The sequence below is a fragment of the Argiope bruennichi genome, chromosome 6 (assembly GCF_947563725.1).
Source record: "Argiope bruennichi chromosome 6, qqArgBrue1.1, whole genome shotgun sequence".
NCBI classification, from domain to species: Eukaryota; Metazoa; Arthropoda; class Arachnida; order Araneae; family Araneidae; genus Argiope; species Argiope bruennichi.
This window is the reverse complement of record NC_079156.1, coordinates 109895279-109922666: the sequence shown is the minus strand read 5'-3', so window position 1 is coordinate 109922666 and position 27388 is coordinate 109895279.

The following is a 27388-nucleotide window of genomic DNA, read 5'->3' as shown; positions in this document are numbered from 1 at the left end:
AGATCAGGTAACAAATCTTCAATATACTTTATAGTTGCTGCATTTCGTCTTATAATATCATTTATAGCAGATATCTTGATATTGTTACGAATCTGCAATGTTACTTCTCAGCGCAGTTCGTTTCGTAATAAAGAAGGCAGTTTTACAGATAGCCTATGATAATGCGGATGCCGGATAAATGACCTCCCGTCCTTGGTGACTTGGCGACGAAATTGGCGATTTTAGAGATTTCCTTTCGATATATGTAATTATAATAAGAGCGATTTCTGTGCCACGTACCTTATCTTTTTATATTGGGAGATTCTATATGGACATACTGTACATAAGTATTATAAAGTTCCCAACACAGGACAGAAAAAAATCAAAGTTTTGCTTTAATATTCTTGATAAACTAACTTGTTTTAACTGTAAAATCATTCACTCGAGAAATACAAGTAAAATTCACATCGATCACTTTCATGAAATTCTTTTCTTCTTCTTCTTTAAGAATGAAATTGCATTCGTAATAGTCTCAGGTGGAGAAGGCAAGATAAAAAATGTTCTTCCAAAAAAGGCTTAAGGTATATCGAATGATCCTTTGATGGGAAAATTAATCTGGCCATTTATTTCAAAAGAAGGAGAGGAAATCAGTCATTCGATACTTAATGCACTTTTTAATTTAATCACTTTAATAACTCGAAGAAATAATGCCTCTCTTTTCTCTGATTGAATGGAGTTTTTGGTGGCATAGCGAGACCTCTCCAGTGCATTTCTAAAAATATTTTGTAGCATTATTAATTAGCTAAGCGTTGAATTAAGTGAAATGTAGTTATAAAAACATTCTATGAAGCTTCCTGAAACATTCGTATAACAATTTCCATGCATTTGAATGTTACCATTCGATACTTATAATTGTAATAAGAGCGTTTCTGTGCTACGTACGTTATCGTTGTATGTATATAGATTATTTTATCTTAGCAAATAATTTATACATCTTAAATAAATCAGATGCTCCACCAACTTTCCAAAGAAATAACAGCATTGGCTGGCCAGATCTGACATTATGTTCCCAATCAATTATAGACTCTTCCATTAACTGGGAAGTTCTGGGTGATATTTCCTTAAGTGACCATAGATATATACAAACAACAATAGCATCCACTATAGCTAACCAGTTCTACAAAAGATACAAGACACGCCATGGGAATCATCCTAGATTTCTCAATATACTTGGTAAAGATATTTATTATCTAGAAAATAAAATAGCAACAGCAAGAAATTCCAGAGAGCTAAATGACGCTACAATAGTTCTTCAAAACTCTATTATTAAAGCCTGCAACACAACCTTCAAGATCAAAAAACAGCTTTTGTTAACGAAACCAAACTGGTGGACAGAAAAATTGGAAATTCATAAAAAGAAAGTAAGAGCACTAAGAAAGAGAGCACAGAGGGCACCAGAAATTGAAAAGCAGTGGAGATACCAGATCTTCAAGAAAGAAAAAACAGAGTACAAAAAACATATTAAAAAAGCAAAAAACACGGGCTGGAGAAATTTCTGCAGTTCAGCCTCCAACCCATATGGAAAGCATTACAAAGCCGCCTTCCGGAAATCTGTTTTCCCATCTCAAATTCCATACCTGATGAACAGTGACCCAAAAGGAAGTCTGAAGGAAGCAGTGCAAACCATCTTGGACCAGATTTTCCCATCTCCTGCTATTTCAACTAACTGTAATTTAAACACTTCAACGCAGCCACTTGACCCTCCATTTCCCCTCCAAGAAATTTCAATGATTATAGACAACCTTCCGTCAGGTAAAGCTCCCGGTATTGATGGAATTGACAACCTCCTTCTTAAAATTATACACAAGCGCTTTCATAATATCTTCCCAACTCTCTTTAATAAGTGCCTAGAATTAAGTTGCTTCCCAGATTCCTTGAAAATAGGAAATATTATTTTATTCCAAAAACAAGGAAAAGATCAGAGACTGGCATCTTCATATCGACCCATTTCTCTCCTGCCAACAATCTGGAAGGTGCTAGAGAAATTAATGACCCAATAGTTAACTTATCATCTTGAGACCACTAATAGCCTCAGCGAGCGTCAACATGGGTTTAGGGAAGGTAAATCTGTAGACACAGCCATCCATGAGCTGATAAACAAAATTCAAGCTGCAAGAAGAGAGGGCAAGCATGTCTTAGTGCTCTCTATTGATATAAAAGGAGCCTTTGACAACTTGCAACACAAAGATATTCTCAAAAGTCTGGATGAAAGTCCCTGTCCTTTAAACATCAATCGCCTCTTTCACAGTCTTCTCCAAAACAGGAAAGTGACCCTAATGACTCCAGAAGGTAGGGCCATGAAAGATCAGAAACAAGGCTGCCCTCAAGGATCATGCAGTGGTCCCGCTCTCTGGAATCTCGTAGCCAACGAAATTCTCAAGCAGGTCTGGCCAGAAAATGTACACATCCAAGCCTTTGCAGATGATTTTGTACTGGTTATCGAAGCGGACACAAAAAATAGCCTGGAAAGAGAAACTGAACTTGCAATAGCCAAATTTAATTCCTGGTGCTCAAATAATAAACTTTCCATCTCCACGGAAAAAACAACCCATATTTTATTCAGCAAAATGGCGAGAGGCCCCAGAATCATGTGGAATGGAGACATCATTAAGAGAAATAAATCTATTAAATATCTAGGAGTCCACATTGATGACCAATTAAACTGGCTAGAACACATAGAAAAACAAGGAGAAAAGGCCATTAAAATGCACCAAAACCTCAAAAGAATCGCTGGAAGCACATGGGGAATCTCTCAGAAACACAAAAGAGTTCTTTACAAGACAGTAGTTGAGAGAATGCTCGCCCATGGTTCATCAGCGTGGTGTCTAAACCCAACATATAGAATGCAGAGGAAGCTCTCCACCATTCAGAGACCATTTCTTCTCTACATTTCAGGTGCTTACCGCACAACTCCAACAGCAGCGCTACAAACCATTCTCGGCATTCCACCCCTGCACCTGCAATTACAGTTTGAAGCCAGACTAACGACAATATATCGCCTAAGAATCCCTCTTCCTCATAATATAACAGAGATACAACCAGAAGATCTAGAGAAGAAAGCAACTGGTTGGTCTACTCACCCTTCACAGCATCTCAATCCCAACCAAATTTCATTGGAAGATGAAGGAATAAATTTATCTCAAATAAATAATATCAATATCTTCACAGATGGCTCAAAAACAGAACATGGAGTTGGAGCTGCGTTTTGTGTTCTGTTCAATGATTCCTGGTCCTACCACTGGTCTGCCAAATTGAATGACAATAATACCGTTTTCCAAGCTGAACTCACTGCACTTCATGAAGCAGTAAAATATACATCTCAGTTTTCAAACAACAATACTTTTAAAATACATGTTGACAATAGAGCTAGTATCATGGCATCTTCAAATCCAAAGAGCACAAACCAAAAAGCAAGAGACATTTTTGGTGTCCTGCTTTCAAATCCAACAATAAAAATTTCATGGGTTAAAGCACACGCGGGCAATATAGGCAACGAAAAAGCAGATCAACTGGCAAAGGACGCAACGCAAAATGGGCAATTCTACATGCAAACAAAGATACCAAAACCACATATAAAAGCCCTCCTCCGGAAAGACATGCTAGAGGAATGGCAAGGATATTGGAGCAATGGTGTCACAGGCAGAAAATTTTTTAATATCTTACCTTCAGTCAACCTTAATCCCACTAACTGGAACAGAGAGGAAGTTATTTTCTTCTCAGAACACGGCCCTTTTCCTGCCTACCTCAAAAGGTTCAACCTGTCTGAGAGTGACCAGTGCAGTTGTGGTGGGATAGGCACCGCACTTCATTATGCTATGGAATGCATCCTTACAATCTCCTGGCATATGAAAAAACCATCACCAAGCCATGAACAGGAATGGCTGAAAAGAGTCGCCAACAACTTCCTTTCCAGACAAAAAATTCACAGTATAATTAAATTTATAAGTGGAAATAGAGACCTATTCTCGCCTCCATAGCACTCAACATCAAGTCTCATACCAAAAAAGACTAAGGGAAAAAACAAGCACTGCAGTCTCCTGTCACACATTTCAATCAAACAGAGATTGTCTTCATTTCCATTTCTCAAATCATTTTCCATCTGATTTTTTTTAACTGCATCCTGATCTACTATAACATAAAAAAATGTGAACACAGATTATATGTATATTTTTACAAATTTTATCTCTCAATCTGCATTATATTTCTAAGCTAATTACTACAAATTATATTTCTAAGTTGGAAAATTATGTAAACGGTCTCATCATAATATAATTTCTTATATAATTGTAAATTTTGTAAATAGTTATTTTTGTTTCGTTTTCCTACTGTAAATATTTTGTTAATTAAATAAAATTCCCGTAACATGCCTGCCAAACCGTTCAGTGACCAGAATGGTCACGGATACGGGGGTATGAGACGGCGTTCTGTTCTGTATATAGATTCTATACGAAAAAAATTTACGTAAGAATTATAAAATTCTTAACACAAGGTAAGAAAAGTCAAACGTTTTACTTTAATATTTTTTGCTTTTGATTGGGATTTCTGTTTGATAATTACGTATTAATTTCTTTACATCCTTTTTTCTCTGATTGAATGGAATTTTTGGTGACATGGTGAGCCCACTCTAGAGCATTTCTAATAATATTTTGCAGAAATTTTAATTAGAGAAGCGTTGAATTGAGTGTAGTTGTAAGAACGTTCAATGAGGCTGTTTGAAACATTTCTATAACAATTTTTTTGCGTTTGACTGTTGCCATTCGATACTTATAATTGCAATAAGAGCGTTTCTGTGCTATGTGCGTTATCGTCATATGTATAGAGATTCTATATGAACAGGAAAAGTAAAACTTTTACCTTAACATTCTTGATAAACTAACTTCCATTAACTGTAAAATCATTCAGTCAGGGAAGAACAAGTAAAATTCCTATCGATTACTTTCATGAAGTTCTTTTCTCTTTCTTCTTTAAGAATGAAATTACATTCGTAATAGTCTCAGGTGGAGATGGTAAGGCAAAAATGTTCTTCCAAAAAAGGCTTAAGGTATATCGAATGATCTTTTGCGGAAAAATTAATCTGGCCATTTATTTCAAAAGGAGAAGAGGGAGGAAATCAGCCATTTGATACTTAATGCACCTTTTAATTTAATCACTTTAATAACTCGAAGAAATAACACCCCTCTTTTCTAATTCGCCTTTCACTTCCAGAGAGTTCTTTGAAGAGAATTAAACCCCCAAGATTCCATCGAAAATGAAAAAGAATAAAAAAGCACACCGGGCGCAGCTTTTAATTTAAGAAGAGGAAGAAGAATTACACCGAAAAGATGTCCTCTTCACCTTCCCCCCCCCCCTTCTCTTTAAAGCACCCCCTTTCCCCCAATAATCTGTTACGAAATGTTCTAAAAGGCGAGGGAAGATAGCATTTAGTCTTGCGAAATGGTTGGCAGTGTGCCAGATCCGGATTTGCTTCTTAATAAAAGTGAAGTGAAGCGAGATCTCGATTTTTAAAAGTGTTGCCACGAATCGAAAGAGAAAATTAAAGAAGTTGATTTGAGCGATTTTTGCATTCTTTGGACGCTCTCAAATGTGTTTGTTTTTGTACGAGTCATCTTTAAAGAGGAATGGGAGAATGAATGTTTTATTTTGATAGGTATTGCTTTGATGTCGAACAACACTATCATCTGTTTTCTTTTTGTTTGTTATTGTTGTTGCTGCTGTTTTACTTCTGAAGTGGCGTCGGAAAAAAAATTATCGAGCGTTTCGTTGTTTTGGAAAAGTACATAGTTCTAGAAGAACGCTTTTATTTAAACAAAACAGAAATCTACATGTTTTCACAAGAGTCGCACATTTCTTCTTTTTCCTTCGAGGATTTTGAAGAAGTTTTTGTTAGTTCACCGGATATATAATATTAACACCTAAATGACTTTGTGTCATGAGACGAAAGATCATCATCGGTTAAGAAACGAAAATTGGAAATAAAAATCTGACTAATCAATGATTATTTATTTTCCTTCATTTAGGATTATCCCATGTGCGTTGAGCTTAAAAATCCATTGGATTTTATACAGGATCCTATTGCCAGAACTCTAGTTGTAAACTCAACTTTTTTACTCCATGCCACCATCTCTACAGCTCAAGTGATTGCTTTTTAAAGCTCATGTGGATTGCAAGCTACTAAATAAGTGTGTGCTCTCTATTGCTCATGTGACTGCTATCTAAAGCTCATGTGGATTGCAAGCTTCTAATTAAATTTATGTTCTTCGTTAGTTGACTGTTAGTTAAATCTGACTAATCAATGATCATATAATTTCCTTCATTTAGGATTACCCCATGTGCGTTGAGCTTAAAAATCCATTGGATTCTATACAGGATCTCATTGCCACAACTCTAGTTGTAAACTCAACATTTTTATTTCATGCTACCATCTCTACTGCTCAAGTGATTGCTTTTTAAAGTTCATGTGGATTGCAAGCTACTAAATAAGTGTGTGCTCTGTATTGCTGATGTGACTGCTATCTAAAGCTAATGAGAATTGCAAGCTACTAATTAAATTTATGTTCTTCGTTAGTTCATAAGAGTCAAGAATATATTCCAAAAGGAATGGGAAGTACTTTCTGCCTAAATGAGTCATATGTGATGGATCTCACACACTTTCATACCATACATACCAAACTTATAAAAGATAATCAATAAAATCTGAAAAGCAGAAAAATTTGAACCTCTATCTAAACAATTGGAAACATAAAGAAATTCATGCAGAACACCATAGAAAAGTCACAATCAAGTTGAAAGAGCCATATATTCAGTTCTGATAGCATTCATCAGACTCACAAAAAATACCAATGAACTAACAGAATTGATAAAAATACCACAGGAAATCTGATAAAAGTTTGAAAAAAAATTTTCATTGCAAATTTCATTTGCAGAATACCTCCCAAGAAAAATGGAATAAATCGTAGATCCAGCAGTTTTTCTTCTCTAATGATTTGAAGTTATAAGTAACAAATAATTACAAATGATCTGCAGAAAAGATCATTTGTAATTATTTGATCACATCTTAAACCCTGCAGAAAAGAGATTGTGAAATTTACCGCCACTAATTAATTGATACCTATCATCCTAATTAAGCACCTTTCCACGTAATTATTATCTTTTATTCTCACATTTCTCATTAAATTTATTTCACAAATACTTTTTACAAAAAGCCAGGAGTATCGCGTGAGCAGCTTGCCAGAACAGGGTTTGTACGATTTAAAAACACATGAAGTTTGAGTGTAAGTAATAATAGCTGATGCTTCCAATCTCGCCCCAAGTGATTTTATCTTTGGATGAAAGTGCATTAAGCAGTGGCAACGCTATTAAAGTAATGATGCTTGAAATACAGCATTTATATCTTTGCATGGACGCTGTAAAAATATTGTTGCTCAATGTAATTACTTAAAAAAAATAACTAAACAAGTTCTATCTCTACCCATTCTTCTATAATAGAATAATTTCTGAGACCTTTTGGACGCTGATAAATAAATAATTTTGAGCTTCCTAGCAAAAATATATTAGGTAACGAAAATGCATTAAAAACCATTTTCAAGTCCGTACATTCCCTTTTATATTAGAGCTGTTTTGCATTATTTTGATATAAATTTAAAGAACAGTTTTCTCATATGTTTTTTTTGAAAGCTTTTCTGATTCCATATCTAGATATATCATTACAAATTTGTAATTAATCAAGGTAGCTTCATAGATAGATCTAACGGATGCTGAATGGATGCCGGATCAATGAATCACGGCCTTGGCGACAGACTTGGCTACCATTTTGAGATTTTTGGGGGAAAAAAAGATCTGGAATATTCGAGAATCTTGGCAAAAACTCCATTGGAAATTGAGTTTGATCTATCTTTCTAAATGCTTCTTTATCCTATAACGGAAAGTAGGAAAAGCCAGGAGATTTACTGTACCAGGAAGCAAATATTAATTGATGATTCCACGATCTGATTAATTTTCTTTGGGTTAATCAAAGGAAACTTAATTGCATTCCCAGCAACCTTTTGCTCTACACAATATGGCATGTAGGTATGGTATATGTTTTTTTGTTGTTGTTGAGTTTCAAAAATCGAATATGAATTTCGAATATCTTGCCACTGACTAATTGGATCCAATATTTGGTACAGATTGAAGAAGAATTTTAAAGTAATAGAATATATCATGTTTCATCTATCTTGGTTTTGTGTTTTTTTTAAAAAATTTTGATTTTGATGAGCTCTTGTAAACATGAATAAAGGATAAAATATACACTTATTGTTGCATTTATATCGAAGTTTTGATATAAACAATAAAATGCTAAAATTCATGTATTCACCTAATTATATTTTTGAAAAATTAAGTTGATATAAAACAGGATAGATCAGCCTATTGATGAAGGAATTTGATTCAAAATTTTATTTTAGTGTCAACATTGTATATCAAATTTCATGTATACAAACTCATTCTAATTTTGAATTGTTATGTTCGCATGCACATACAAATATACAGGCAAAATTAATAAAATGATTTGGACATTAAATCCATGTACTAAATTGTATCTACGTATCCTCCCTCGTTTGTTTTGTAGCTATCATGTTCACTTATATTCGAATAGCCAGACAGACAGACTTTCTCTATACGAATTTTGCACCAAATTTGAGGGAAATATGCAAATTTGGTGTAAATAGAGCATATCAAATTTTATTTGTCTGGCTTAAAGTTTATTTGAGTTATCTTATTCACAGACAGACGGGCGATTAGACAAACATAGTGAGAAAAATGTGGTTTTCGAATTCCAGAAAGATTTAAAATGTGCAGTTTCGTCAAAATCTTGAAGGTCGAATTTTTTTGACGGTTGCAATACCTTCTGTTTGTTTCATCCTCTGCTTAAGTTGTATATTTCTATAATCTTTCCATCTATTTTCAGTTTCTTTATAATTTATCTTCGATCCAAGCATTCCGGTTCAATATAAACATTGAAATTATATATTCGAGAAGCATTTTATTTGATCAAATCTCATAAAAATGTGTTTCTCAATTTATTTCTGCCCCATAAACAAATACTTAAGAGTCTCACACGAGGGCATTTTATTTGAATTTGCATTCCCATTTTAGTAGAACTTCATCTACTGCTCTTTGCGTTCGTAAAATTTGCGGAAGAGGCAATTTAAATGCGAATAGAGGGAAATATTCAATTTCGGAGAGATTCCCCATGTTATTTTTTTTATCAAACCTTTCCCATCCTAATCCGAAAATACTTAAGTTATGCATAAATCTGATTGCCCGAAACAAAACGGAGGGAAATATTTATTGCGGGAATATTTTAGAATTTGTTTCGAAAAGCAGTAAAGCCATAAATAAAAGGTTTAATGCTTCGAATATTCCTTGAGAAGTAGACTTGGACGAATAGTGATTGAATATATTTCAGTGTATTCTTCTGACCTTTTTCGTAGTATTTTGGAATATGAATATAATTCAAAATTTTTGTTCTCACGGGATTACCAGATACCCAAACTCAATGATTGGTCCTATTTCGCAAGTTTTTGTTTTGTATGAAAGCAAATGACACGTAAATGTGCCACCAGTTTTCGCCTACCCATACTCCAAACACCAGTTGCAACAGAAGTCTGAAACACACTATTTCACTGCACATTATTTTTGATAACCTGTGGGAGAGGTCTTCCCAAAACTTTCTCGCATACTCTGTAATAAACTGATCATGCAATAGAACACCTTACATGGCACTGGTGTACAATAGTTACGAAATATTAACTTCTGGCGTGAATTTGGCGATTAATCCATGGCAGGTGTTAATAGCATTCAAAAATCGAATTTCTGTTTTAGACACGTTTTTCTCAACTGTCTAAAAAAAATTGACAAAAAAATTTCACTTGTAGTCACAAATTCCCATACCAAATTTGATATATTTACGTCATTGCGTTTTTGATCTATCGCATTTGCATGTTTCTTCTAAGAACAGACCACCAAAGTAATTGGTTTCGTTTGAAACCTTTACAAGTGTTTACAATATTGATGTTAAACCTGTGAACCGAATCTTAGCTATCTAGCTCTCTTTTTTTGTAATTATCGTGTTTTATTCGAACAGACAGTTTTCCTCTGAACAGATTTTTCTGAAAATTCGATAGAAATCTGCAAATTTAGTGTAAATACCATATAACAAATTTTATCTTTCTTCAATATGCAGTTTGAAATATAAATGCATACCTATATACATGTATTTTTAACGGTTCTATGACGTCATGGGACCCGACTCAGAAAGGTTCAATAAGCAAAGCAGGTCAATATTGTTACAAAATTTTTTTTCTACAAATACCGCCAATCAATTGTAATAATGCAGCACATTTAATTGCTAGTTCAGCAGCTTGCTTGCTGTCTAATCCTCTCAAATCTTTTACTTGTAGGCGACTCCGACTCTCACACACACAACTTCTGACGATACACACGACTTTACTGCAGCTTTAGAGTGCCCGTCTTTTATAGTTCCAGGAGGTGGGGCTAGAATCTTCAGACCAATCGGCGTATCTGAATGTATCTTAGTTCCTACTGGATGGATCGTAAAACTTCTCGAACTTTCCAGTATGATCCATTTAGTCGCCAAACTCGCCAAATTCGTCGCCAAGTCGCCAAATGGTTGCCAAGCTCTCAGGTCATTGACGCGGCAGCCGCTCAGCACAGATCTTACAACGGTCTTTCTCACGATGACACTATTCGTGCCGGGTAGCAAAATTACAGATTTGTAACAATATTATTTATATAACATATTATTTAATTTATATCACCAATTATGCTTACAAATATGTTATTGAGGGAATCGCATACATTTTTATACGTAAGAACTACAATTAAATATAACCTATATTTCCAGAGATAGTCGTCATAGGCGTCTGATTATTCTTTATTTAGTAAACATTTAAAAATAATTTTGGATCTCAACTTCTGTCTTTTGATTGTATAGAAGTGTTATTTCAATTCAATTTTCTACAACAAATCCAAAATTCTATAGAAATTTGGCAGCATCAAACTTTTTATGTCAAACAGATTGTAGTAAAGTAAACTTATCTTTTGCCAAATTCCAAATATAAGCTGCCACTTGGCTGATTGGAGCAGAAAGAATAAAAAATAATGCTAGTCTAGTTGCTAAATAAATAAATTAGTAAAAAAATGAATTATATAATAGAGAACTAATATGCGTGTTTACATAGAATTCTTAAAATCATTATTAAATAATTTAAATTTTAATCTAATAGTTTTATAATGTACTAGAATATTAATTATTCATTGAACTAATTATGTTCTATTTCACTTCAAAAATCCTATAAAATAAAAAATTTTTAATGTCATTATTAATTTAACGCACGAAAATTAATAACAACATAAATATTTTCTTACTAACAACATAAATATTTCTCTTGATCAGCTGCCAGGAAACGTGTTAATTTAGTTACAGTATTTGGCAACACCTACACAAGTTTGATCACATGATTTCGCTTTCCAAACGTAAATAAACGAGTGGAATTTAATTTAAATCTTCTTTTTATATAGTTAAATTTGATTTTCAAACGTTCTGTTGAATCTTTTTGAAAACGATAAAAGAAAACAAATTCAATATGCAAATGAATCAATTGAAGAAAGCTCTGAAAGACTTCAGATGGAAGAAGAAATAATTTATTTTAAAAATTCTGTTTACTTGAATAATTCTGTTTATGCAGGAATACTGTAAGTATGCATATAACCGTAATGAGATAATATATTACGTAATTTGATATTTGAATTTTGATTTTATTAATTTTATTTAATGTATATTCAGTATTTTAGAGAATTCTATGAGACATCGTATATAGATTATTTACATAATTGGGAACTTGATTTTCATCTTAAATAAATTTCTGTACTTATCATTAAAGAATTTTATGAGACATCAACATATTGGTTATTTATATAATTGGAAACATGATATTCATCTTAAATATATTTTAGTGCTTATTGTTAGAGAACTCTATGAAACATATTGATTATTTACATAATTGGAAACGTGCTGTTCATCTTAAATAAATTTCTCTATTTATTGTTAGAGAATTCTATGAAACATCAATATATTGATTATTTATATAATTGGAAATATGCAGTTCATTTTAAATAACTGATGTGGTTATTGTTTGAGAATTCTATGAGACAGCAGCATATTAACTGCATGCATTATTAGAAACATGATGTTCATCTTAAATAAATTTATGTGCTTATTGCACTTCTTACAATTTTGTAAATTCATTAGTTTATTTCATATGTTTGTAGAATTTATTTTTATGGTGCTTTCTTTTCCAGTTTAGGTGTTTTGTTTATCTCTAAAATTGTATTCGATAGTGATAAGGATAGTAAGACGTCGTTTTACAAATTCTAGATTAAGAAATTTAAGTATTTCTATTTTGCGATTCTCTTTATTTGCCTTAAAGCTTTCATATAAGTGTATTTGTGGAACTTCATTGTTCTTTTACAGTTTAATTTAATTATGTAATTCGGTTTCTAATTGCTTGCAAATCAATAAAAAAAGTCTTTCATAAACAAACAAATTATATTCTGTAATGATTTAAGTTAAAACATAGAAAGAAATTTGTTTAGAATTAATCATAGTTGGGTAAAGATTAATGTCCAGATTCCCGCCAAGTACAGCAAAATCGCACCAACAGTCCAAAAAAATTCGCCGAGATTTTGCATGTTGGATGCCTACAAGAAAAGGTAATGAGATGCTTTTAGGATTGAAATAAAGAATTCACAGTAAAATCGTACCAAAAGTCCAAAACACTTGCCAACATATTGCATCTTGGATGCCTACAACAAATGGTAATGAACTGCTTTTAGGATTGCAATAAAGAATCCACAGTAAAATCGTACCAAAAGTCCAAAAAACTTGCCAACATTTTGCATCTTGGATGCCTACAACAAATGGCAATGAACTGCTTTTAGGATTGCAATAAAGAATTCACAGTAAAATCGTACCAAAAGTCCAAAACACTTGCCAACATTTTGCATCTTGGATGCCTACAACAAATGGCAATGAACTGCTTTTAGGATTGCAATAAAGAATCCACAGTAAAATCGTACCAAAAGTCCAAAACACTTGCCAACATTTTGCATCTTGGATGCCTACAACAAATGGCAATGAACTGCTTTTAGGATTGCAATAAAGAATCCACAGTAAAATCGTACCAAAAGTCCAAAACACTTGCCAACATTTTGCATCTTGGATGCCTACAACAAATGGCAATGAACTGCTTTTAGGATTGCAATAAAGAATTCACAGTAAAATCGTACCAAAAGTCCAAAACACTTGCCAACATTTTGCATCTTGGATGCCTACAACAAATGGCAATGAACTGCTTTTAGGATTGCAATAAAGAATCCACAGTAAAATCGCACCAAAAGTCCAAAAAACTTGCCAAGATTTTGCATTTTGGATGTCTACAAAAAATGGCAATGAACTGCTTTTAGGATTGCAATAATGATTCCACAGGATTGCATTTGACAAGAAATTGCCTCAAAATAATTTAACTTTGGCTTAAGAATATTAATTGTATGCCTAATTTCATAATTGTTCGTGCAAGGATGCATAGACCTGATTGTAGCCAAAAACGAGCAAATTTTGCACAGAAAATTTGGATTGTTAATTTGTTTGTTTCCTGGAGTTTGATGAACACCAATAAGTAAAGACATTTCTAATAATGATTAAATGTTTTTATTTCTAATTAAATAAATCATTTTAATTAATTATTGTGATTAGTTTTTCAATCATCTTATAATTTTTAATTGTTTTCTATGTTATACATTAAAAAAAACATATACAATTTTATCTAAATATTAAAAAAAAAAATCATTAAGAAGCTAATTCAATTTAATTGATCATTTTTTTTAAGTAGTGGTAGTGGTTTTTCTGAAACTTTCTAGCATATTCTCTAATGAAGGAGAATTTGTGTTTTAGAAGCGTTTTTCCCCATTAGATAGAAATCAAAATCTGACAGAAAATTACAATTGCAGTTACGAAATCATATACCAAATTTATATGTTTGAATTATTGGGTTTCTGGATTAAAACGTTTACATTTTCTGCAAGCACAGATTGACACTCATTCAACCCCAGGTTGGATTTGGCTCGAAATTTGTGAGGTGTCTTCACTATAGATATTAAATCGGTGAACCGAATTTTATCTGTCTAACTCCCTTTATTTTGTAGTTGTCATTTTAAATTATATTCGAACACCCTGACAGACAGGCAGACTTCCTTTGAATAGTTTTTTCTCAGATTTTGACAGATATCCACAAATTTGGTGTAAAGATCGTAACCAAATTTCATCTGCCTAACTCAAAATATTTTTAAGATATCTTTGTCACAGACAGATGTTGTCCAAAAATATGTTTCTCGAACTCAAGGAGGTCTAAAACGTAAAGATTTCAAAATCTCGAATTCGATTTTTTTTTTTTTTTTTTTTTTTTTTTTTTTACAATTACAACACATTTTCTGCACTTCTTTTACGGGAAAATTAAAAAAAAGTTTCATTATCTGCATTGAAAAAGGCATGAGTCCTTTACTTAATTCAGCAAATTAGATGTATCTTGGCAGGCTTTCATATAAAAGAGTTTTTTTGTTCTAATTAAAATTAGGATCAGAATATTCTCATGTCAAACTCTTGGCTTTTATTCGAGGCTCAGTAAATTTCAATATTCTCCATACAAATAGCTTAACCCTTTCTAGGGCAGTGGAAAGTATGCTTCCCACCAAATTTTTCAATCTTTGTATGAAATTATGTAGGTTGGCATAAGTTCTGACAAATTTTTTTAGTAAAACAAAAACTAAGATACTTCAGTTCTTTATCTGAGACAAAATGATGTGCCTTGATTTGTTACTTAATTATTAATTAACCAAATTAATTAATTAATCAAATTAATTAGATGTATCTTGGCATGCTTTCATATAAAAGAGTTTTTTTGTTGTAATTAAAATTAGGATCAGAATATTCTCACGTCAAACTCTTGGCTTTTATTCGAGGCTCAGTAAATTTCAATATTCTCCATACAAATAGCTTAACCCTTTCTAGGGCAGTGGAAAGTATGCTTCCCACCAAATTTTTCAATCTTTGTATGAAATTATGTAGGATGGCATAAGTTCTGACAAATTTTTTTAGTAAAACAAAAACTAAGATACTTCAGTTCTTTATCTGAGACAAAATGATGTGCCTTGATTTGTTACTTAATTATTAATTAACCAAATTAATTAATTAATCAAATTAATTAGATGTATCTTGGCATGCTTTCATATAAAAGAGTTTTTTTGTTGTAATTAAAATTAGGATCAGAATATTCTCACGTCAAACTCTTGGCTTTTATTCGAGGCTCAGTAAATTTCAATATTCTCCATACAAATAGCTTAACCCTTTCTAGGGCAGTGGAAAGTATGCTTCCCACCAAATTTTTCAATCTTTGTATGAAATTATGTAGGATGGCATAAGTTCTGACACATTTTTTTAGTAAAACAAAAACTAAGATACTTCAGTTCTTTATCTGAGACAAAATGATGTGCCTTGATTTGTTACTTAATTATTAATTAACCAAATTAATTAATTAATCAAATTAATTAGATGTATCTTGGTATGCTTTCATATAAAAGAGTTTTTTTGTTGTAATTAAAATTAGGATCAGAATATTCTCACGTCAAACTCTTGGCTTTTATTCGAGGCTCAGTAAATTTCAATATTCTCCATACAAATAGCTTAACCCTTTCTAGGGCAGTGGAAAGTATGCTTCCCACCAAATTTTTCAATCTTTGTATGAAATTATGTAGGTTGGCATAAGTTCTGACAAATTTTTTTAGTAAAACAAAAACTAAGATACTTCAGTTCTTTATCTGAGACAAAATGATGTGCCTTGATTTGTTACTTAATTATTAATTAACCAAATTAATTAATTAATCAAATTAATTAGATGTATCTTGGCATGCTTTCATATAAAAGAGTTTTTTTGTTGTAATTAAAATTAGGATCAGAATATTCTCACGTCAAACTCTTGGCTTTTATTCGAGGCTCAGTAAATTTCAATATTCTCCATACAAATAGCTTAACCCTTTCTAGGGCAGTGGAAAGTATGCTTCCCACCAAATTTTTCAATCTTTGTATGAAATTATGTAGGTTGGCATAAGTTCTGACAAATTTTTTTAGTAAAACAAAAACTAAGATACTTCAGTTCTTTATCTGAGACAAAATGATGTGCCTTGATTTGTTACTTAATTATTAATTAACCAAATTAATTAATTAATCAAATTAATTAGATGTATCTTGGCATGCTTTCATATAAAAGAGTTTTTTTGTTGTAATTAAAATTAGGATCAGAATATTCTCACGTCAAACTCTTGGCTTTTATTCGAGGCTCAGTAAATTTCAATATTCTCCATACAAATAGCTTAACCCTTTCTAGAGCAGTGGAAAGTATGCTTCCCACCAAATTTTTCAATCTTTGTATGAAATTATGTAGGATGGCATAAGTTCTGACAAATTTTTTTAGTAAAACAAAAACTAAGATACTTCAGTTCTTTATCTGAGACAAAATGATGTGCCTTGATTTGTTACTTAATTATTAATTAACCAAATTAATTAATTAATCAAATTAATTAGATGTATCATGGCATGCTTTCATATAAAAGAGTTTTTTTGTTGTAATTAAAATTAGGATCAGAATATTCTCACGTCAAACTCTTGGCTTTTATTCGAGGCTCAGTAAATTTCAATATTCTCCATACAAATAGCTTAACCCTTTCTAGGGCAGTGGAAAGTATGCTTCCCACCAAATTTTTCAATCTTTGTATGAAATTATGTAGGATGGCATAAGTTCTGACAAATTTTTTTAGTAAAACAAAAACTAAGATACTTCAGTTCTTTATCTGAGACAAAATGATGTGCCTTGATTTGTTACTTAATTATGAATTAGCCAAATTAATTAATTAATCAAATTAAATTTATCTAATAAGCTAAATGAATCCCTTTTCGTATTCTAATTTCAAGCCTAAAAATATTTTAATATAATATAACTAGAAAAAAAAATGGCCCTATAAAAGGTTAATGTTGTTGTATTAATTTGCTGCGAACGCAGTAGTAGATTCATGACTGGACATACTAAGTTGCTACATAGGGCCGCTGAGCTAAAAGGGAAGGACCGCAAGCAGTATATTAAAGTGCAATAATTAGTTTCATTTTCAAATGAATACATTTATAAAAAATGTATAATCTCCAGGAATTATAAAATATAAAGATAACATTAACACTTTATCAAGTACTAAATGTCAAGTTCCATTCTATTTCATTATATTCACTTCATAGCAAAGATTAAAGTGCTACCTAGTTCCATAGAGCTAAGGGGGGGGAGGGGCATAATCATGCTGATTAAGCATGTGACCTCGTTAGGGTGTGAGGGTCTGCTTAAATATATTTTTGTACAAATGAGAATGTGGAGTAATTAATAATAAACAAACGCACATTTTCACAAGACCATCAAAATAAAAAAAATAACCTAAAATAAACCATTTACATATTAGGTTAGAAATATCAAATTATATTACAATTTCTTAAAATAGAGAACTCATAATTTGTACTTCTTAAAGCCATAAGATATTTAAATTCGCCATTGCGAAGACCAAAGTTTTTCAATCGCTAGTGAGGAATGGAAATTTGAAAGTTGGGTTGCTGTGCCATGTGTCTCATCCGTTGCCTCATCATGGCTCAAAATACTAGATTCATACCTACAAAAACCTTTGTAAAGCTTTTAAAAAAGAATATTAATATAACCAAACCTAACCGAATTCTTCTGATTTATAAGAGCTAAAAATATGTCCAGCATATTTCTTGAAGAGCAATAAAATGCCTTTTAAGAGTATGCAAAAATAATGCAAGAATGTTCATTTACTTGATGGTCTTTCTTGGCGACTTTCTGGGAAGAAAATAAAAGGAAAGAAATGCCGGCCAAGTCAAACGTGAAACTAAAGTAAAAAAGAAAGTTTCAACAACGAAAACAAAAATTCCACAAAATTTGTTCGGAAGTCATCGGCAGTTTCGACTCTTCTTTTTTTATCATTATTATTTTTCCACTTTATTTATCCTTGTCTTACAAGCATGCACGATACATTATGGATGAGCTCACTAATAAAAGAACATCGCCAAAAAACACAACTGCAACAGCTCACCAAAACAAAAACAAGTACCTAGAAAAACGGATTAATAACACTCCATTAAATTCTTAAAATATTTCACCCTCGTCATCGTTTGATGACGCTTTTTTATATTCCATCCTTTAAACATAATTCTTCCCCGGTTTTTTTTTCCTCGTATCTATATTTTTTCCCTAGATGAAGGAGGGGGGAGGGGTGTGACTCCTGCATTCCTCCTTCCCCGACTGAAGGCAGTGTCAGCAAATTTAACCCAAAACGGATGATAATGGTGTGGTATTAATCTTCTGTTATCCAGAGGTATAATACGAAGAAAAGAAAACTGAAAATAGTAACATAAAAAAAATCGAAAGGAAAGGTTGTTTTTTAAAGCCCTTATTCTCCCATCCGAGCTTGTCACCTCACCAGGGGGCGCTTCTGGATGTGTGCGAGTCTTAGCAGGTGATAATTCATCGCTTTGTAAAAATATTTTACACCAAAGTAGGATTTAGTGAGGTAGAAGATTTTTAGAAAACGGGTGTTTAAGGTAAGATGAAGTATTTGTGGAGTGAAGAGGAAAAAAAAAGAAAAGAATAGCTGTTAAAATAAAAATAAAAAATTAAGTTTTATATTTGAACTGCTATCCAGATAAGAAATAACATTGATTTCCCATTATTTGAAAAAGGATTTTATTGCCTTCATGCGATTGCTATTGTTCGAAATTACTGTATTTGTTCGGCGGTTTTGTTGATTGAGACAAAATACCATTGATTTCCTTTTTTTCTTTAAGGCACGCTTATAAATTCTGAGAATAATTCCTTTTCTTAGAACGACGGACTTGAAATTCCGAGAAGCGATATTTATTTTGATTTAAAGTAACAGGGATATTGTGCAATGCTTTTATGTTCTGATATTTTTAATGTTTTATTAGAAACAACTATGCAACAGTTGTAATATAATAATAAAATATACAAATACTAGCCGCATTTGACGACCAGTTTGTTCACCCAGATTATTAACTTATTAGGCTGTTAAATTATTAATATGGGGTTCATTTCTTTAAAAAAACATTTCGCCTAATTATTTACTACTACTAAAAAAATGAATTCAATCAAAACAGTTTATTACAATTTACAAAGCATAAGTGGAAATGAAATTCGACTACAGATTGTATGATTGGCAAAAATAAATGCTTGAATGTTTTGATTTAGAGTTTAAATCCCGTAAAACCATTGTTTCAGATAGTATATCAAATTGAATTAAAAATATTATTTGTTGAAAGAAAAATCGAACGAAATAAAATTTATGTCATTAAAAAGGTAATTTTTTTAGTCTTAAGATAAAACAAAAGCTTATTGGATAAAGTGAAGAATAGTATTCTCCCGAGTTTGTCGCCAATATTGCAACCCTAATGCTGTTTTGTTTACTACTTTTTGCAATGATTGAGTTGTATATAAACTACAACTATATTATGAAAAATGTTAAATTAAAAATATTAAAAAAATATCGAATAAAGATTTTAATTTTGTTCTTTATTATAATTAAAAGTTTATTAAATAAAGAAAGTTAAACTTATAATTAAAAGTTATTTTCTTCTTTCTTTTTTTTAATGTGAATACAAACAGAAAATATTTATTCTTTTGCAATTTTTAATTGTCAGTATGCGCTTTAAAAAAATCGTCTGCATTCTCACTTTAAAAGACAGCTGCAATGGAATTCTTCGCAGTTCTCGTAATTCTTTAGATGTTCTAACTGTTGGTTCTCTTCATAATTTGTTATGTCGGGAGTATTTCGGATCTATAGAATGGATGAAGGGCGAGTTAAATATGTATATATATTGTTACAAATCTGTAATTTTGCTACCCGGCACAAATAGTGTCATCCTGGAAAAACCGTTAAAACCTTTGTAAGATCTGTCCTGTGCTTGTGAGCTTGGCGACCATTTGGCGACTTGGCGGCGAGTTTGGCGACTAAATGAATCATACTGGAAAGTTCGAGAAGTTTCACGATCCATCCAGTAGGAACCAAGATACACTCAGATACGTCCTGATTGGTCTGAAGATTCTAGCCCCGCCTCCCGGAACTATAAAAGACGGGCAATCTGAAGCTGCGGATAAGAAGTTGTGTGGATCGTCAGAAGTCGTGTGTGAGAGGAGTCGGAGTCGTCGACAAGTAAAAGATTTTAGAGGATTAGACAGCAATCAAGCTGCTGAACTATAGCAATTAAATGCCCTGAGTTATTTTGATTGATCGACGGTATTTTGTTGTAGAAATTTTTTTTGTAACAATATATATTTTTTACGAGCTGATGAAGTTAGGAAAGGATGTTTGTTTGAAATTTTGTATTGAGAATGGTTCGATATCGAACCGGCAGAATGGATGAAGGGTGAGTGGAATATATTTTTTTACGAGTTGATGAAGTTGGGAAAAGGATGTTTCTTTGAAATTTTGTATGGAGAATGTTCCTTCTTTTCCCGTTCTTTCTTTTATTTTGGTTATGTAATGTTTCTGTTATCCACACAGTCCTTATGTTCAATGTGCTAGCGAAGCTACTAGGTTCCCGCTCCCGCTGCTAGCAAAACCGTAGGATGTTATTTTTAAGTTAAAAAATTCTGCCCAGTGCCTTCTACAGATGCCGAAGTATGGAAAAAAAACAATACTTATCAGTAGAAAGTCTTAATAATATGACGGGAAATGGTAACCGTAACTGTTCCCCGGAAGTATTTGTTACAGGCGCCTCAATCTCAGGAGACACCCGCGCACAAGTCGAATCTGATTGGCTCGTTCGATCACATGACTTCAAACTATACGTTATGGGAAATCTTCTGTTGGCTATTTATCTTTGATTTTGGCAATTAGATGCGTACTTTGGCTCGGGTGTCTCCTGAGATTGAGGTGTCTGTGTATTTGTTTATTTTGTCCGCCATCTATATTGGCGACTTGGCATTGTTGGCGCAGCAGGGTGCACACTATAATTCACTTTTACCAACTTATATTATAAGATAATTATTTTGGAAAATATGGGTACCAATTTTCGAAGACAAGTCATAGCGATTAAAATTAATATACAGGCGTCAAAACTGAAAAATATTTTGAGCGATTTTTCGCCAAATATAATCAAGACGAATTTAGGTTGCAACTTTAAAATCTATTTGTTAGTATTTCTTGTATACACCTAAGATTGCAGACTTTTAGAGAGTTTTTGGACGATTGGCACTATTTTGATGAGCTTGGCGAGAAATCGTACACATTAATCTTAAATCTTACCACAATTACTTATCTGACAACGGTTAGGCCTATTTTTGGGCTTGATTTGAACTTTTTGTTCGAAACCTATTTCTTGATTTCTTTTATATCTTTTTTTTTCTCCTTTTAGTGGCATGGTGAACTATCTTCAGAATCCTTCTAATAAAATTTTGCAACTCCATTGATAAGCTAAGCGAAGAGTTTGATTCAGTACAGCTGTCAAAATGTTCAATGAATGAAGCAGTTTGAAATTCATCTGATACTTTGTTTATATTTAACTGCTGCCATTCGACAATTAGAAGTAAGCTCGATTTCTTCGCCACGTACTTTAACGTTATACATAAATATGTCTTTTACAATGCTTAAAACCTTTAAAAATTAATACTAAATAAAAGATGTTTTAAAATTGTTTTTCACCTTCTGTTAATTTATTTTATAATCAAAAATTTGGTTTAGTATTGTGATGATTAAATTTTCCCAATTCGCTGAAAAAGTTTCACTTTCGATATTATTTAAAATGGAATATTTTTTTCCAAAAATAAATGTTCATCAATTATTATCATTATTTACTTAACTATTGGGTTAATGTATCAAAGATTTTAAAGACACCCTACTATGGTTAGTATTGTTATGTATTAGTGATCTTTTGAAAACAAAGAAAACAAAAAAAAAAGGAAAAGAACGTTAAACATCGTTAATGATATTTATATTTCTTATTTTCAAACCAAAACATTATACAGTAAACTCCCGATTATCCGCGGGTGGGTTATCCGCGCCTGCCGCACTAAGTTTTTTTTTTTTTTTTTTTTTTTTTTTTTTGCTTCTAAGCAAAGAGAAAATGCTTCCAAAGCAAGAAGCAAACACAAATGACTGATTTCTTCAAAAATGTGTAGTTTTACAGTTATGCTTTTGTAATTACATAATGCATTACAGTATTAAAACAGTACATATGTATTAATTTTTCTGTGTATCCTCGACGCCTCTCGTAAATACAAAGCACTTTTCTGTTTTCATTAACAAAATGCATTTTAGGTTAGTTTTGAGTGATATACTAAAATATTAAGCGCTAATTAAACATTTCCTGCTGTTTATTTTACGTTTTATTGTACATAAGACGATTTTTTCAAAGTTGGAATGACTGTTTTCTCTTTTGCTATACCCGTTTTTAGCTTTTTTTGGACTATCCGCGATTTTTGTTATCCGCTGCGGCCGCGCCACCCAATTCCGCGGATAATCGGGAGTGTACTGTATATTTAATCAGAAATAAAATATACTTCAATTGAATAAAAATTATATTTCTCAGTGCATTGATAAGATCAAGATTGCTGCCAGATAGACCGTCATAGATAAAATGCTCCTGTTCAAAAGTACAAAAGGCAGTAATCAAGAGGTGTTCTGTAAATTTCAAGTGCAAAAATAAATAATGTCGAATCATTTACTAAAAAACATCTTTTTACTTTCATTATAATACTTAACTTCCATATTACGCCGTGTATGATGACAAATAACTTCAGATGTCATATTTTTAGGATTTCGCAGAATTCTACAGCAATAAAACACAACAAAATGTTACGGAAATTATCCAATGAAGGTATGTTGAAAGTAATCTGACTATTTGGAAAAAGGAAAACGAAGCTTCATTCCGCAGAAAGTGCGAAGCATCGGTATCGGAAAACACAGTAGAGACTTATAAAAGAACAACATTTGTTGAAGCACACAACACAAGCAGACAGAACAATCAATAGAGTTCAGAGAAAAAAAAAGAGAGTCGGCTTCGTATCAACGTACAAAAGAGAAAATTCACTTCTCTTTTGAATACTTCTATATTCTAGCCTTTTAACATAATATAGAATTTTCTGAAATCCCCAGATTTCGACTCCTAATAGAGATATCATCATAATTCCTGTATTTTCGAGAATTCTTATATTTCCTCTGGAATTCTCACCTCATTTAATAGTCCTTCTCAAATTAGTATAAAAGTATTTTCAAAATAGGACTAAGCAAATTATCTGTCTCTTTTCGTTTGACATGGAACCTTTTCATTATTTCTCCTTATCAGATTTGCATTTTTTTTACCTCTGCTTTCTCATGTAGTAATTTAAATACCATGATGCTCAAAAGTTAATTCATTAAAATCAATTCTGCTAAGATAAAACTATACAGTAACACGAAATCGCGTTATGGAATCAACATAATAAAATACGTGTTTAAAATTCAACCGTATAAACAATTGTTTTAATCCATCTTATTGAGTTAATGAAGATTAGATTACGTGTAGACTTGAGAAATCTTGGATAGCATGAAAAAACCTTACAAAAAGTCATATGAAGTGAAAAAAAGGTATTTTTCAAATTGTTGAAAATCAGTTACTAATTATATATTAAAATTACAAAGTATGAGTCAATAATGTATATATAATATGCATGGACTAAAACCAGTTAGTAATTATGTATTAAAACTACAAAGTATGAATTCTTAATGTTCTTAATGTATGCATGCATAATGTCAAACCAATTAGTAACTATGTAATAAAATTACAAAGTACGAATCATTAATGTATGCATTCATGGTGAGAAACCAGTCAGTAATTATTATTAAAATTACAAAGTACGAATCATTAATGCATATATGCATGGAGGGAAACCTATCAGTAATTATGTATTAAAGTTACAAAATATGAATCATTTTGAATATATGGATGGAGAGAAATTAAAAAGCATTTTCATTATTACGTTTTAATTAAATCTATAACAATGTATGAAAATATAATTTTGAACAAAAAAAAACACTTTTAATTTTTTTTCAAACTATCGAATAGTGAACATAGAAAAGGAAATCGCATGCCAATTAAACTATTTTATATTTATGCTCATAAACTGAAGTGAAATTAATCACAGACTTGTGAATCAATAAAAAAATCTTAACATCTTGTAAACAATATTAAGTCAAACAGATTCTTAGTTAAATATCAATACAATTCATCAGTGCAAGTTTTAAACAGGTATAATTATGACATAAAAATCGAAGAAAAACGCATTTTGTTGATACATTCTGATTGAGCAGTGCAGAGAAATGTTATTTTTAAAAATCAGATTCAAAAATCAATCAATTTTGTTTCAGTCAATTTTAAAACGCATTTCATTCTAATACTAAATTTATTAAGTCACTTTTCACTTGCAAAACATAAAATTTGATGACTTGAGATTAATAATGTGGTTTTCATTTGTAAAAAAATGATAGAAATTAAATGAATTTCAGAAAATTAACAGCCTGTCATTCATGTATTAAGATTTGAATTATTAAACAAAGTTTTCATCGTAAAATATATTTTTATTGCGTATAAATTGCAATATCAGAAAAATACGAAAAATATTCCAGATCAAGACTCTAAAATTTTATTATGTCAAAAATTCGCAAAATATTTCAAAATTACCTTTTAAAAATTAATTAGGAGTCCTTACAATTTTGTTATCTATCGTGCACTTTTCCTATGTTTCATTTACTATTTTAATTTCAGTTTGACTATCAAGGAATTACAAGAATTATACTTTTTTATTTTTATTGTGAACTGTTTGATTCTGTGACAATTGCTTGGTCCCAGATTTTTCAAAAAACGAATTTTAAGTCACAATTCGATTTAATTAATTGTCATAGTACATAAAAAATATTTAAAAAATTTGCTTTATGATTAATCTATATGACAATTTCAGCAAAATAACATAATATTAATTAAATGTTATTACTACTGTTTTAAACATGTTAATCAACATACAATTACTTTGTATGAATTTTAAACATTTTTTTTTTCATTTCCTATTTTATACTAATTTATATTTAAGAAAATAAATTTGTTTTACCTTTGTCACATTAAAAATAAAAAGTTTCAAAATCTCATCACTATATTATAATTATATTAGGATCCTTTCTTTACATATTGAAATGGATTCCCAATTTAAAAATTTGAGAAAAATTAGTTATAAAATATTTTTATCCGCTTCAGGAAATTCAAAAATTTGTTTCTGATCATTTCTTTATCTGACTTTTTTTCATTTAAAAATTACTTTTAGGTACTGCAACAGTATGTTCATGACTTTCTGTAATTTATTATTTTATGTCGAACAAAATATATATGCTTAGTTATTTTTATATTTAAAAACGCTGAGACATTTCAAGGATATGAATTTACAATATATGCAGCTATAGGATTTGATTCTTTGTCTTGTAAATAGATGTTTTATTTGGTATCTATATAAATATTAATCATATAATATTCACATTGCATTTCATTTAAATCAAAAACTATTTTCTGAACATTTTTTTTGAGAACTTTATATTTTTAGAAAAATTATTTTTATCTTTTTTTGAGAATTTTATATTTTTAGAAAAATTATTTTTATCTTTTTTTGAGAATTTTATATTTTTAGAAAAATTATTTTTATCTTTACAACAATTCTTTAAATTTGATTGTTTATTCCAAAATTAAACATTGAAAGCAAAACATTAACTGTAAAGCAATTATCTCTTTTCAAATAAATCTTCATTTAAAGCAAAGTTTAATTAATTTTTGTACTTTTTTTAAGAAAATGAAAAGCTACATTGATAGAAAAAAATCTAACTTCCATTTCTTCATTTTTTTAATGCCAAATCCGAGTTCAAAGTCTACTTAAGATAATGCTTCTTTTTTTTGTTACATTTTTTTTTCAACACTTGGAAAAAATTTATTCGGAAATTCCGTAATTTCTACTCCAGAGAAAAGTCGTCCGTGGTTTTACGTCACAGGAAAAAAAAATATTCTTTAAAAAAACTAGGGTTAAAACGAACTTTTTTTTTTAAAGATTCGGTTTATTAGTTCCTACGAACCGACTGTAAAATGGAATTGTTTGGTAGAAGGATTTCAAGACGAAAATAAAAATGGCACGGTTTCCAGTTTTAAGTAAAGTGGATTATAGTGGAGTAATAACGTTTATGATTTCGTCTACACGGAAAACCGGCCGTTTGGAACAAAAATCTATTTCGAGAAATTTATTTTTTTACTTTTTCTTTCGGTATTCTTTATTTTTCATTACTGCCACTTTTACTAACTTTTTTTTTACTTAGTTTAGAACGTACAATAGTGAATTGCTTCCAAAAGAATGAAAATAGAAGTAAGCATGCTGAGTTCGAAAAAAAAAAAGAATGTTCTATATATTCTTAAAGAATGAAAAAAAGTTCGTAAATAAGGTAGTAGGCTAGGAAAATTCTAAAGCTGATTTTCTTTTTTCATGTAGGCTAATTCAATTTGACATATTGCTTGAGTTTTCAATTCAATTTCCTTTTTTATTTCTTTAGTTATTTTCTTCTCTGTTATGTGGACTGAAAATAGTACTATTAAAATAATAAAGAAAACTCCAAAATGACTTTTTTGTTATTAAAAGTAATTTCTTCTCATTTTAATGGAATACAAGGACCAAAATATATATTTCAGTCTATTTAATAGCATATATTTCAGTTTTTAATCAAAAGTAAACTTTTGTGATTATATAGTTAAAGTTTAAAAAACGTACAATTATTTTCTCTTGAAGGAAATAAAACTTTAGTTCGTACAAGCCGCCTTTCGCGACCAGAGGTTCATATATCATTCTATATAGTTAAAATAAATTGCTAAAGCAAAAGGCCAATTCCCCAGCCACAAATACAGTACCAATTTTTACTTCATATGAAATTTAAGTCTGCAATGATGAAATAAAGATCAAATGAATTACATATCAAATTACTGGTGCCATTTTCTCAACTAAAGTATAGTTATGAAAGAAATTTCCGATTTATTGTACTAATGTACATTTTCACTGAGGTGAGTTTGACAACTATTACTAAATAAAATATCTAATGTATAGATTTTTACAATTTT